Source organism: Eptatretus burgeri, chromosome 10, assembly GCF_056783735.1.
Source record: "Eptatretus burgeri isolate ZD-2024b chromosome 10, Ebu_testis_v1, whole genome shotgun sequence".
In the NCBI taxonomy this organism is placed as follows: Eukaryota; Metazoa; Chordata; class Myxini; order Myxiniformes; family Myxinidae; genus Eptatretus; species Eptatretus burgeri.
In genome coordinates, this window is record NC_140970.1 from 71,022,554 (window position 1) to 71,035,053 (window position 12,500).

A 12,500-nucleotide genomic window follows, 5' to 3' on the forward strand; every position below is an offset into this window, starting at 1 on the left:
TCTTTACTGGAGGAAATATATAGAAATGCCACACCTCAGTATTGTAATCGGTAGGTTGAAGGAGCAGATAATGACTATGTAGGAGGTAACATAGGGTGAAAATTTAGTCGATGAAAGTTGGTTGCATTTGTGAACTGAGATGGCAGAGATAGTGCAGTATATAGTAGAAAAATCGTGCAAATTATGATACAAGCATCAAATTTGGCATTTCTGTTCTCCAGGGCTTTCTGATCAAATCTGCCCGATTGGCGATTTGAAAATCCAAATTTTGAAAAATTTGAAAAAAAGAAAGCACAAAGGGGTGAGGCCGGAGCGAGTGCAGGAAGGGGCGAGGCCGGAGAGAGTGCAGGCAGGGATGAGGCCAGAGAGTGTGCAGGCATGGGCGAGGCCAGAGAGAGTGCAGGCAGGGGCAAGGCCAGAGAGAGTCCAGGCAGGGGCGAGGCCAGAGAGAGTGCAGGCAGGGGCGAGGCCAGAGAGGGTGCAGGCAGGGGCGAGGCCAGAGAGGGTGCAGGCAGGGGCGAGGCCAGAGAGAGTGCAGGCAGGGGCGAGGCCAGAGAGAGTGCAGGCAGGGGCGAGGCCAGAGAGACTGCAGGCAGGGGCGAGGCCAGAGAGAGTGCAGGCAGGGGCGAGGCCAGAGAGAGTGCAGGCAGGGGCGAGGCCAGAGAGAGTGCAGGCAGGGGCGAGGCCAGAGAGAGTGCAGGCAGGGGCGAGGCCAGAGAGAGTGCAGGCAGGGGCGAGGCCAGAGAGAGCGCAGGCAGGGGCGAGGCCAGAGAGAGCGCAGGCAGGGGCGAGGGCAGATAGAGCGCAGGAAGGGGCGAGGCCGGAGAGAGTGCAGGCCGGGTTGAGGCCAGAGCCAGTGCAAGATGGGGCGAGGCCGGAGCGAGTGCAGGAAGGGGCGAGGCCGGAGCGAGTACAGGAAGGGGCAAGGCAGGAGAGAGTACAGGCATTGGCGAGGCCATAGAGAGTGCAGGCAGGGGTGAGGCCAGAGAGAGTGCAGGCAGGGGTGAGGCCAGAGAGAGTGCATGCAGGGGTGAGGCCAGAGAGAGTGCATGCAGGGGTGAGGCCAGAGAGAGTGCAGGCCGGGGTGAGTCCAGAGAGAGTGCAGGAAGGGTCAAGGGCAGAGAGGGTGCAGGAGGGGGCGAGTGCAGGCAGGGGCGAGGCCGGAGTGAGTGCAGGAATAAGCGAGCTTGTATGACCATGAATTCTGATCCTTCGAGGTTAGGATGTGTGTGTGTGTGTGTGTGTTTATTTGACGATGTACTTCAGCCTTTGGATGATGTGGATGCTTATGGGACAGTATTGTTGGACTGTGGGGTCAAGGTGCGCATCCCAACTGACTTAAGTGTTTAGAATGCTTTTTTTTTTTTTCCTTTTTTGTGAAGAAAAGGCCTCCTCATAAGGCGAGGGCCAATAAGCCCGAAACACATGTCCGTGGATGTTCCCTCTCCACAGTGGACTTCTCTGTAATATGAAGTATTAAATTATCCTCCCGGTATTGGCTGCAGTACAATCCTACCGAGATGTAGGGTGCTGTAGCTCTGCTAAGCTCGTGCATAATAGGCAGATCCTTTGCAACTGTTTAGCCAGAAGAGGAAGAGCCTTCTTCAGTTTATAAATGTTATTGGTTACCCTGAGAACTGTTTTTACGACCATAGAGATGTTAATCTCTTGCAATCGAGTGCAGCCTGTGGCTGCTGGTTGCATCATTGGTTGGGACGCGGCTATACCGCTGATGCAGTGTCCCCCTTACTAGTACACTGGTACTCATTTTGCCGACCTCGGAAGGATGACAGGCTGAGTCAACCTCCTGGTGTATATTAATTCTGCGGTGTATATTAATTAATGGTGCATGGAGTTTAACAGTTAACCCCCTTCTGGTGAAACTCCAAAAATCCAGACACACTGCCCACTTCCACTCATTCATAGCTCTCTTTTTCCAACCTATGGAACCAACTTCCTCACTCTCTTCGATGTCATTCGTCCCTCTAGGGCTTCAAGACAGCTGTTCACCTCAATTTCAGGTTATCTCGTATCCATAATCATGATCTTTTCTACCCCGACAACCCTTTACAAGCACACCTCTTCCAGGGTTTCCAGTTTTGCCTTCCACATCTGTGATTGAGAGTGTGTAGCTCCATCCATCTTATTCAACTCCTGTGTCTCCCCTTTCCCTCATTCTTCCCCACATCCCTTATTTTTCCAGTTCTCCCTCTGTTTTGTCCCTCAAACATATTGTTCGTGTCCCCCTGCTTATTACCTCTGCCGTAATTTCACTGAAGGTGAAAAGCGGTTATGTTTTCACCCCTGTTTGTCTCTCTATAAGCAGGACATCTCAAAAAGTTACAGACAGATTTGGACAAAACTTGGTGGACAGGTTGGGTGTATGACAAGGACAATTTATTAAATGTTGGTGTAGATCTGGATCCAGATCTGGCCTATCAGTGGGATATAAAATGTAAACTGTTCGGCCTGGTGGAGGTATGCGCTCCACCGAGTGACATTCTATTTTCCTCTGCCACCGAAGGTGAAGGAGGTTATGTTTTCACCCCTTCCTGTTTGTTACTTGCATATTAGTTAGTCGATTTTGGTATTCTGTCTGTTGGGTAGTCGATCGAGTCAAAAAAATTTTTTTTCAAAAAAAATTTTGTTTTTGAGATTTGTTCTACCCTTATTATCAGTATTTCCGTCGATATGCTTGTCTGTCTGTCCCTCTGTTCGGTCCAGTGCTCCGTTAATACAATGGCGATTTCGATAAAACTTGGTTGGTAGGTTCATACCATGACCGAGTTGTGTGCAAATGAGAACCGTTGCTACGGACACCACCGTTGCCTAGCAACGGGACTTTGAAATTTTTGAAAAATCATAAAAAATTAATTTTTTCGAAAATAAAATATCGGACCACGAGCGACTGTGGGCAGTACATTCAGCCATATTGCCAAAAATTTCCAGCCGGATCCTATGAAAACTGTTGGAGAAGATAGACTTTGAATGAACCCTGGTCGAAAACAATAAAAAAACGAAGTTCGTTATATCTCAGAGACTATGAGTCAGATATACATGAAACTGGTATGGTAGGTTCATGGTATGTCCTAGTTATGTGTGAGAAAGAACCGTTGCTATGGACCCCTCCGTTGCCTAGCAACGGCCGAAAAACCTCTAAATGTGGGGTATTTTAATGAAAAAACAATCTGCAGCATTAACCCTTGAAGCTAGAATCATGAATTTTCTTGTGCTTAATCCTCAGGTCATTCCCCCATCGAACGGGCCCATCGCGTCAGGTTCTATTGGGTAGGCGACTACCCATGTCCGCCTCCCGGCTTGTCTGTCTGTCTGTCAATTACCTACAGGTCACAATTTTAAAGCGATCTTCATGAAACTTCACCACATGGTAGAGTTTGTCATAAGGAAAGAAGGCTATTGTTTTTGAGGTCAAAAGGCCAATAACTTTGGTAAGATTTATAAAATCCTCAAATTTCATCCGATTGACTTGAAATTTGAAGAGGAGTTGCATGTTTGGTCATTGAATTTAACCACCAATTATTTTTGAGGTCAAATTTGTTTTATGGATTTTGCAAGTATAATGCTTTGTATGACGTCTTCTTCTTGTTTGTCTGTTTGTTTGTTTGTTTGTCTGTTTGCTTGTGTGCAGGATATCTCAAAAAGTTTTGGACAGATCCCGATGAAATTTTGTGGAGAGGTTGGGTGTATGACAAGGACGAACTGATTAGGTTTTGGTGAAGATCTGGATTCGGCTACTAGCATTCTAAAGTGATTCTTCACCAGAGATCAGGCCAAAAACGATATCGAGCACGATATCTCAAAAAGTTGTGCACGGATTCAGACGAAACGTGGTGGACATGTTGGGTTTGTGATGAGGAAGAATTGCTTCAATTTTGGTGAAGATCCGAATCTGGATCTGGATCTGGATACGAGAATTATTGAATTTTTAAAGTGATTCTTCACCATTGAGGCCCAAAAACGATATAGTACTGTATAGCATGATATTTGAAAAATGTAATTGGCCCGATATGTTCTCGTGGATCAGGCATTACGTGGCGGAGGCATGTGCTGTACCGAGTGCCCTTCTGGTTTTTGTTATGTTACATCCTGATCTGTTCTGTGTTCTAGCTCGTCCTTAAGCCTCGACACTACACGATTGAACACACTTACCTGCAAAATAAGTTGGTGGTTTGGGGAGGGGTAATGAGAGTAGAAAATACCAACTGCATATACGTGGGATGACCTGAAGTTCTGGTAAAGAGCCATTTTGAAGCCCTGCAGGGAAGAATGACATTGAACAGACTGAAGAGGTTGATTCCACATGAGAAAGAAAAGACAAACAAATGTATGGAGGTGAGCAGTGAGCCTGGATTTTCAGAGTTTTACCAGAAGTGGTTTACTGGCAGACTGCATGCACCCTCCAGAAACCTTGGTGGAGGGGAAAGTGGTTTGGTAGAGGGGGGGGTAGAGCAAGGAAAACGGCAGAGGGACCAGAAAGTAATAATATTACCAGAAAGTAGGTGGTAGAAGACAGAGCTCCCTGACCTGTCTTCGATACGAGAGTCAGGCCCAAATTTGTTGTGGGAGATTGCAATGATTTTGCCAACCTTGGTTTCCACAAAATCAAGAAGGAAAACATTATTAAATATAATTAAATTCATGTTTTCTATCTGCTTTCTGTAATGTAAGGAGGTGGGGGTTGGGAGGGGGTGGGGGAGTGGTGGTGGAGGACATAAAGGCAAAGAATCTTTTCCATATTTAATGGGATAAAGTAATGGGTAAAACATCGTATATAATGGATAATTGGTTTTAGATGGTTTCCACACTCGATTGAGTGGTATACATATGGGAATTCATTGTTGGATGTTTTTTTTTTTTTTCCTCCAACCCCACCTCCCTCCCATCCTGGGATGAGCTGAACAAATGTTAGAAGAATGAGATGCCACCATCTCCATCCTGGTGTCATTATCATTGACTCATTTGTGATAAACAAATAAATTGTAAATTTCCATAAATGCCTTTGAGGAATATCTTCTCAATTATATTTGTGGTTCTTTTTCTGAGAAAGGGTGGAGCAAAGGGTAAATAATTGGGAATAATCCAGATCCAGAGGCAGACAGCTTGGAAAATAAGCCTGAGTGCCAGAAAGTGTCCTCGAGAGGTACGAGTCAATTCGGTTTTAAAGCTAGAAGACGTGAGATCGGGACTGATGAAGTGTTGTAATGGTTACATAAGTTTAGTAATGTCTTACTTTTGCAAAGGATATCATTTCCTGCAAACTACTTTGTAATTCTGTGCATGTGAGTGGGTTTAATAAAGGGTAGTGAATGAATAGTGAGTGAAAATTTGAGACTAATGAGAGGAGCATAATTATGGAATTATTTTAACTCACAGTTGAGAAATGTGGATGTTGTTATTAATTTTTTTTTTAATTTTAACATGATCTAAGGCTCGGAACGGAGCTGCCACACCCATGGGCATACAGACGAACATACGTGACACAACACAGGACTGTTAGAAAAGACAAACACAGCCACTGAATTTTGGGGTAAGTGCTGTCGTCCCTTCCCAGGGAACTCTGGGTACCAGCGACGTCACCACAATGGCGCCGCTTTTCTCACCGTGCCCAGTGGGGCATTTCCCCCTCCCCATGGTTGCCAACCCATGAGGATTGTCCATGCTTTTAACCTTTTAAATGCTGAATGTCAAGCAAGGAAGCAGCACGTACCATTTTTGAAATCTTCGGTATAACTCGACCGGGGTTTGAATCTCCCATACTCAGAGTGGACGCTCTAACCATTACACCGCCGAGTCTGGTAAATATCAACACAATTGGAATTGTTATTTTGAAAACCTTGATAATTGTCATGGATTTTATTTTTTTTTATTTTTTTTGTTTTGCAAGTATCAGGACAAGTGTATTATTGAAACATTTGTTGAATGAAACTGGATAATACTTTTGTTAAGCAGCCATTAATTTATTCGGCCATTGAGTAAACTTGTTCTGCACATTTACTTCCATTTAAATGCAAGTACATCCTTTATCAACACCGTGATACCAGCACAGAAGTCTTCATTCCCAATGTTCTTTCAGCACTGAATGTAAAGGTCTTGACCTTATCAGCTGATGAATAATGCCTTCTGCTGATGAAACTGTCCAATTAGTGAGTCATCTTACACGCATGTTAAAAGGACAAATTCAAGCAATGGTTGATCATCATGCTCGATATTGTCACAACGAGTGCCAAGCGTGAGGGGGGGGGGGGTCCACGTGCTACACCCCCATTGTTCTCAAGACATCAAGAGCAACAAGCCCCTACCCCTTTTCAAAACCTTCACTTCCCCCACTCTTAACCCCCCCCACCTTAATCTACTTCCCATAGGGCCTACACATCCCTACCAAGATTGGTGGCAATCACTTAAGCGTTACAGAGATCCCCCCCTCCTCCAATTACAAATCCCCATTAAATTGAAAAATCGATTAATAGCGAATAACTTAATTTTTTTCATCATAAATCCCCCATGAGGTCTCCATTATCAAAACCACATTTGGTAGCACTTTGGCCCACAGGGTTCACATAAATAGCCAGACCTTGATATGGAGAACCTCCCTTCTCCCTTCCCCACACTCTGTCCCCCCCCCCCCCTAAAATTACTCTGTTATTTTACTCCCCATTGTCCCCCATTATACGTGCTAAGTTTGGTTGTGATCACACAAGCCATTATAAATATCTCCTTTCCCCCAAAAGATTGCCATCCCTACCCCCACCCCCTACCCCCCCCCCAAACACTCTTCTCCCTATGACACTCCAGATGGGGCTCTGGTTATATCTGCCAAGTTTTGTGTCACTACAATGTTCCGTTCTTAAGATACACAGTACAAGATAAAAGGGAAAGGACAGACAACAGACATCGGACAGCCAAATGGAGTGTGACAACAAGGGCAGCTTTGTGTTTGTGTTAACTTTGTCTGATGCCAGACATGGCACACATGGACAAAAAAAAACGTTTTAAAAATTTGATTGCAATTAAATTATTTTGTTTTCCATCTTTGGGAGAAATAGGCTTCAATACCGTACATTGTTGATTCTCTCTCGAGTTATGAAAGTATTAAGGTTAACGTTTGTGTAGCTTAGTGTTAAGTCAGTTTCACATAACAATGCGTTGCACCCAGCAGATAAGAATGTGGAAGCTGAATCTGCAATCATGACTTTGGTTCATAAGGAGGAATATCACACCCAACTCCAATTGGTTTCCATGGCAAGAACATTCCTGGAACATGCTGTAAGAGTAAGAGTGAGGTAACTTTTGCAGGCTTTAACCTAAGAGCACTCTCCACAGGACCATTAGATGAAGCACATTGGTCAGATAAACATTCCAACTGTCAATATGTACAGAGGGTGCAAACAAAGGTAAATAGACAATGGCAATGATTGGTCTTGGACCCAGAAAATTTTGTAAATGGGCTGGGGAAGAGGGGGGTTGTCATAGAAGGATAGAGCGAAGATAGCTGGGTTATTGTGTGATGGAGCTGGTAACTAGTTTTGCTTACCTGTCTGGGACAGTGCCAGCTGTGATTAGAACAGTATTGTCCTGCCCCCTGATGATCGCCACAACAGCAGCATGACTGCCGAAGTGCATTCCAGTGCTTCCGGCGCAAGCTTCAGTTCAGCATTGTGTCCTTTGGCCACATTACTGCTTCCTCTGTCTTCAAGATCTGAGTTGGGACTGTCTTGTGCCCATGCTTGCCACTACGCACATCTTTACCAAGGATCCTACCATATCTGGAAACTGTCTCTTTCTTGAATCAAGCTTGCACTGCTGCCTTCCTGCTTTGCATCATTGTTGAAATGAATTAACATCCCGACGTGAGTCGGTGCCGAAATGGTCTGCCAATACCCTGATGCTGTTCCCTCTATTCTGACCTCAGTCGTACCTGTCACCTTTGTTATTCTTCAAATGTGCCGGTTGCCACCACCACCAACTGCTATGTATCCCTTCACTCATAAGCGCTCCTCTCTATCTGTTTATGTGCAACTCTTTAGACTCTGTTACTGTTTAGCTTCCACACACACAACGCCAATGAAAAACCAATTACAGTATATGAGCCTGCTGCTGGTCCTGTAACAATATTATATGCTGTTTCAATCAGGTTAAAAATTATATTATTAGACATTGGGGTGAAGCGGAAACAGGAGGACGAGAACACGTGATGCACCACAGGGTGAGAAGAGTCGTCGTTGGTGAAAGGACGACAGGTTTTCAGTCGGGGTATTCAAACTCAGAGGGAGAAATGGAAGAGAGCACAAGATGTCAGTGACTGTTTCACCAAATGACATTTGGGATTGAGGTGATGACCTGTAAGAGAGAGATCCATGAGATTTGAGCTTAGCCTCATGTTCAAGGGCAAGATGGAAAGGATTGTGGGTGTATAGCTCGGTGAATGGGATCGGTAGTGGTGTAAAGTTGGGTGCGAATGAGGACAATAGGCAGTGATGGTGAGGTTGTCGGTTGGGTTAACTTTAAACATGAGCTAATGACCTTGGGTGGAAGTGACGTAACTTCCTGGAGCACTCTGGGTGTCAGCGATGCCATCTTGTGACATCACTTTTCCCTCCGACACCATCCATTTTTCATGATGAGGTTAAGGTTAATAAAATATGAGATAAATTTCACGATAAGAGAAGGTTACAGATTGCCACAGCAGTTCGATTGTCTTTTTCCTTCTGGATTGTAATGTAGAGATATATGATTTTGTACCCTGACATTGTCGCATGGTCTGTCATCATCGTGCTTCCAAATCACTCTGTTATACAAGTCACTAATTACTATTGCTCAGGGATTTGGGCATATGGCTGTGTTGTTCCCTTCTTCCGATGCATGGCTTAACATTTCAACAGCCGGGGCACGGTCTCAACCTCGGTCACGTGACAATCTTATTAATTTTGTCAATTCAGAAGGTTTGTTCGACTGGGTATTTGTGCAGAGTACAAAAGTGACCTGAAGCTAGTACCACACCGTATTATGTGAGCACCAATAACTTGCTTGACGAAGTGGTCAGCTCTTAACTAGCACTACCATTTTCCTTTTGAAAGACAATATCCATGATCCAGAGAGTGCAAAGAATACCATATTCACCCGATTTGTACTCCTTGTTCCATACAAAGACAAACAAACCATGGCTTAAGATGTCGAAAAGCTTCGGAGCCATTGCTTTATTATTATGATTTTATGCAAATATGGTGGAATTGGTGACTCCTTTATTTTTTTTTATGCATCAAGCACACTCCGAGAGTTTTCTCCCCGTACTCTTATTTCCTCCTTTCTCTCTTCTCTCACCACTCCTACTCTCCCCTTTCCTCCTTTGTCTTTACTATAATCCTCCTTGAAGCCCCCTTCCCTCGCCCCCAACCTTGCTCTCTGGATGTAATAAATATATGGCTTCTTACAAGGTCAACACAGACACATCCACTGTGTAAAGCTACTTTCATACTGAATGAAACGTTTCCGTGTTGCGATCAAGAAGCTGGTGGGCCAAGTGCATTCATGAGAACATAGACATCAGTCAAACCTCATCACAGTCCGAGTAGATTTTAAGGAATTTTTATTTATTTATTATGCTTCTTTATTCAGATGGTAGTGGGTATTGACTGGTGTCTTTATTAGCACTATGAAAATTATTTTTAATTTGCAACTGCAGGGATGTGGAACGGAATGGAATGGAGACGAGGCTTAGATCAAGGTGCGAGTGGCTGCTGGGAAGGGGTTAATTGTTATTTTGAGAGCATGCAGAATTTTTGTGTAAAAACAAGAACTGTAGATGCAATTAGTTTTAATTATAATGGCTTCGCAAAGCATTCAATTGAAGGCTTCATTTACCCACCCAAGCATTTCTAAGTAAAGTAATTGAAAGCACCATTGCATCATGTGCATACCCTGTATTAAAGAGCGCAAAATATAATGATGAGTAAATGATGTCAACATTCGGTGATTCACTGAAGCTGCTACATGCCCCCCTCCTCTGAAGTCCATCAAATCCCCACCTCGTTTTATGAGCAGTTACAACAAAATACTGTAGGCCTATACAGTAATCCGCAGCACACACACAGCATGCAACTTCTTGTGTTGCATGGTCAGTTTAGTCTGATGGGGACCTGTCTATGGCAGTCACAAGCACAGACAGTATCGATTATGAGCCTTCTTATAGGTGCTGTTTATTGAAGAGGCCTGCTTGCTGAAAGCACAGTGTCTGGCATCGCCCTCTAATACCTCCAACTCCAACCTCTCACCCTCTCTTATTCTATCAGCATAGTGGTCCACTATTTTACTCCGAAAAGACTTGTTTCTTTTTCAATTGGCTGATCTGGGTTCAATTTCTTTGACTGCCAACTCTCGCCATCCCATCACTCCACATCATCAGTCAAGCGAGGCCTTAGTCTTGCAGTGGACTGAAAAAGGCTCTTCGGTGTGGGCTGTGGTGGCAGGGAGAGGGGGGAGATGATACCACAAGCATGTGATAGACTGGTGGTTTATTCTGCCAAGCTTTCTTCTGGGACAATAAAAAAATTCTAACAGGCTTATTGCCTTGATGTCTTGCCCATTTTTGAACATGAGGTCCCAGCCATACCACTGGTTGAGCCCCAGAAGTAACAGCTTGTTGAAAAATTGTTGAGTAATTTGTGGCACCTGGCCCCAATCTATGCAACGTGATTGGAGTCGTGGTAATAAACAGCTTGTTGCCTATTAGAGTCAAAAATTACTGGAGCAGAGTTTTCAACCTAACACGAATAACTTCACTGATTTTGTTAACATGAAATAAAACCACGATCAGGAATACTCTCTGCCCTCTTTCTGCAATGTGAGATGTCTTCTGCTCTTTATCAATTGTATAAACAATGATGAGAGAGTACAAAGAATACCATTTTGGAATTAAGGTGTTTATTTTAGTGGTCTGTACAAAATTTATGAAAATGATGATTTAAAAAAGTATGAGAATGACACCCATTTACTTGATGAAAATAAACTGGACAAGAGTACAATTGTGTGTTTACAGGTAACACTGATACATTGTCATCCAACCATTCAGAAAGTGCCACACCAGTATGTAGCCTACAAAAGAACAGGAAGTGATCCTACATGCCTCGTTGTAATAATGTGAATCCTGTAATAACCAATCGGCCTGAAATGCAGCATAAGTGGCATGAAGGATACCCTGAATATATACGAAGGCAAGACTCATTGTTTCGGGGGGGGGTGGGGGGGGCTGTCCTTAATATTCCAAAGAGTTCATGGAAACTGGCACAGGTTTTTTATTTTTTATTTGTTAAATGGACTTTTATGAAGTAGTTTGTAAATTTTTCACTTAGAAAAGAAGAGGATGAAGACATGATAAAGAAATCAACATAGTATATGCGATTTGAACCGAGGATCCCAGTATCATGATCCATGTGTTCAAGCAAGAACGTGAAGTAAGCCAATGAACACAGTGGTCCATGTCTATCTGTTTCAGGAGTAGTGTCAGGAGCTGCTGCAAGCAAATAGCAGTGTTTATTTTTATCGAGCGCGTGCAAAGCAAAAAGCAGAGTTAAGCAATTGGTTCACTCTCTGTCTGTCTGTCTGTTCACAAACGTCAGTTTATGATCGATGACCAACTTGATTTCAATTGAATGTTACATTTTGCGCACTAATCAGAACATTAATCGGAAAACGAACCTGCGGTTTAGCAGTACTTTGGTTCTGAATTTGTCCCGCTTGCGCATGCGCAGAGAGGAGCGAGATAATTCTTTTTACTCTGTCTGCCTGTCCGACAGTCAAAGAAAATTGAAAATCATTCCAAACAGGAAACATTGTTTTTCAAGATGTCACAAAGGACACAAACAACAGGCACAAATAACTCATGTAACGTGTTAAATACGGTGGTGGAAAAGATGCTGCGTCAACAACGGTAAACTTCCGAATTTTTGTTTCTGCAACGTTTAAAACCTTTATTTTATTTCAATTTAATTATATACTTCAACACTTTCGAATGCAAATCGCCTTTTTGACACTTTATAAAACCTTTCGTTTTGCAATACTTGGACAAAATATTATGGCATTTTACATCATCTTGACCAATCAAATTTGCTGCTCACATACCCTGCCCATGTCTTTTTTTTTCTGGAGACATTACCCCAGGTGTTCTCTGAACTCTATTTCATGAGGTTGGTTTCACCTGTGAATAAAAACGGTAATTGTTTTTTTTTCTTTTCTTTGTATACCACGTCAAGTCTCGTGTAAGAGCTAATACACAGAAACGTATAACAAGGCAGGAGAGAAGAGGAGTGGGAGAGGGAAGCACAAATTAGAGGGAAACAAAGACAATAGGATATCTGTGGTTAAAGGGAGAGGGATGGAGCGGGGTACACGGGGTAAACAAGATGGTACTACAGGGACTTTCAGGAAGGAAAGCAGGGAATATGAAGGAGGTTGGTTTGGGGTGGATTAACGGGTGTAGTAAAGAT

At 43.6% G+C, this 12,500-nt stretch overlaps 1 protein-coding gene and 1 long non-coding RNA gene across 5 annotated transcripts in view; one reads left to right on the top strand and one right to left on the bottom strand.

Annotated features, from left to right (window-relative positions):
- KIF1B (kinesin family member 1B) overlaps nt 1-12,500 on the top strand; it is a 219,248-nt gene that overhangs the window by 64,142 nt on the left and 142,606 nt on the right. The window lies entirely within an intron of this gene.
- LOC147018841 (uncharacterized) overlaps nt 10,717-12,500 on the bottom strand; it is a 2,430-nt gene continuing 646 nt past the window's right edge. Inside the window, exon 3 of the long non-coding RNA XR_015062548.1 lies at nt 10,717-12,211. This is a non-coding gene — a long non-coding RNA (uncharacterized LOC147018841). The remainder of the gene's footprint in view (nt 12,212-12,500) is intronic.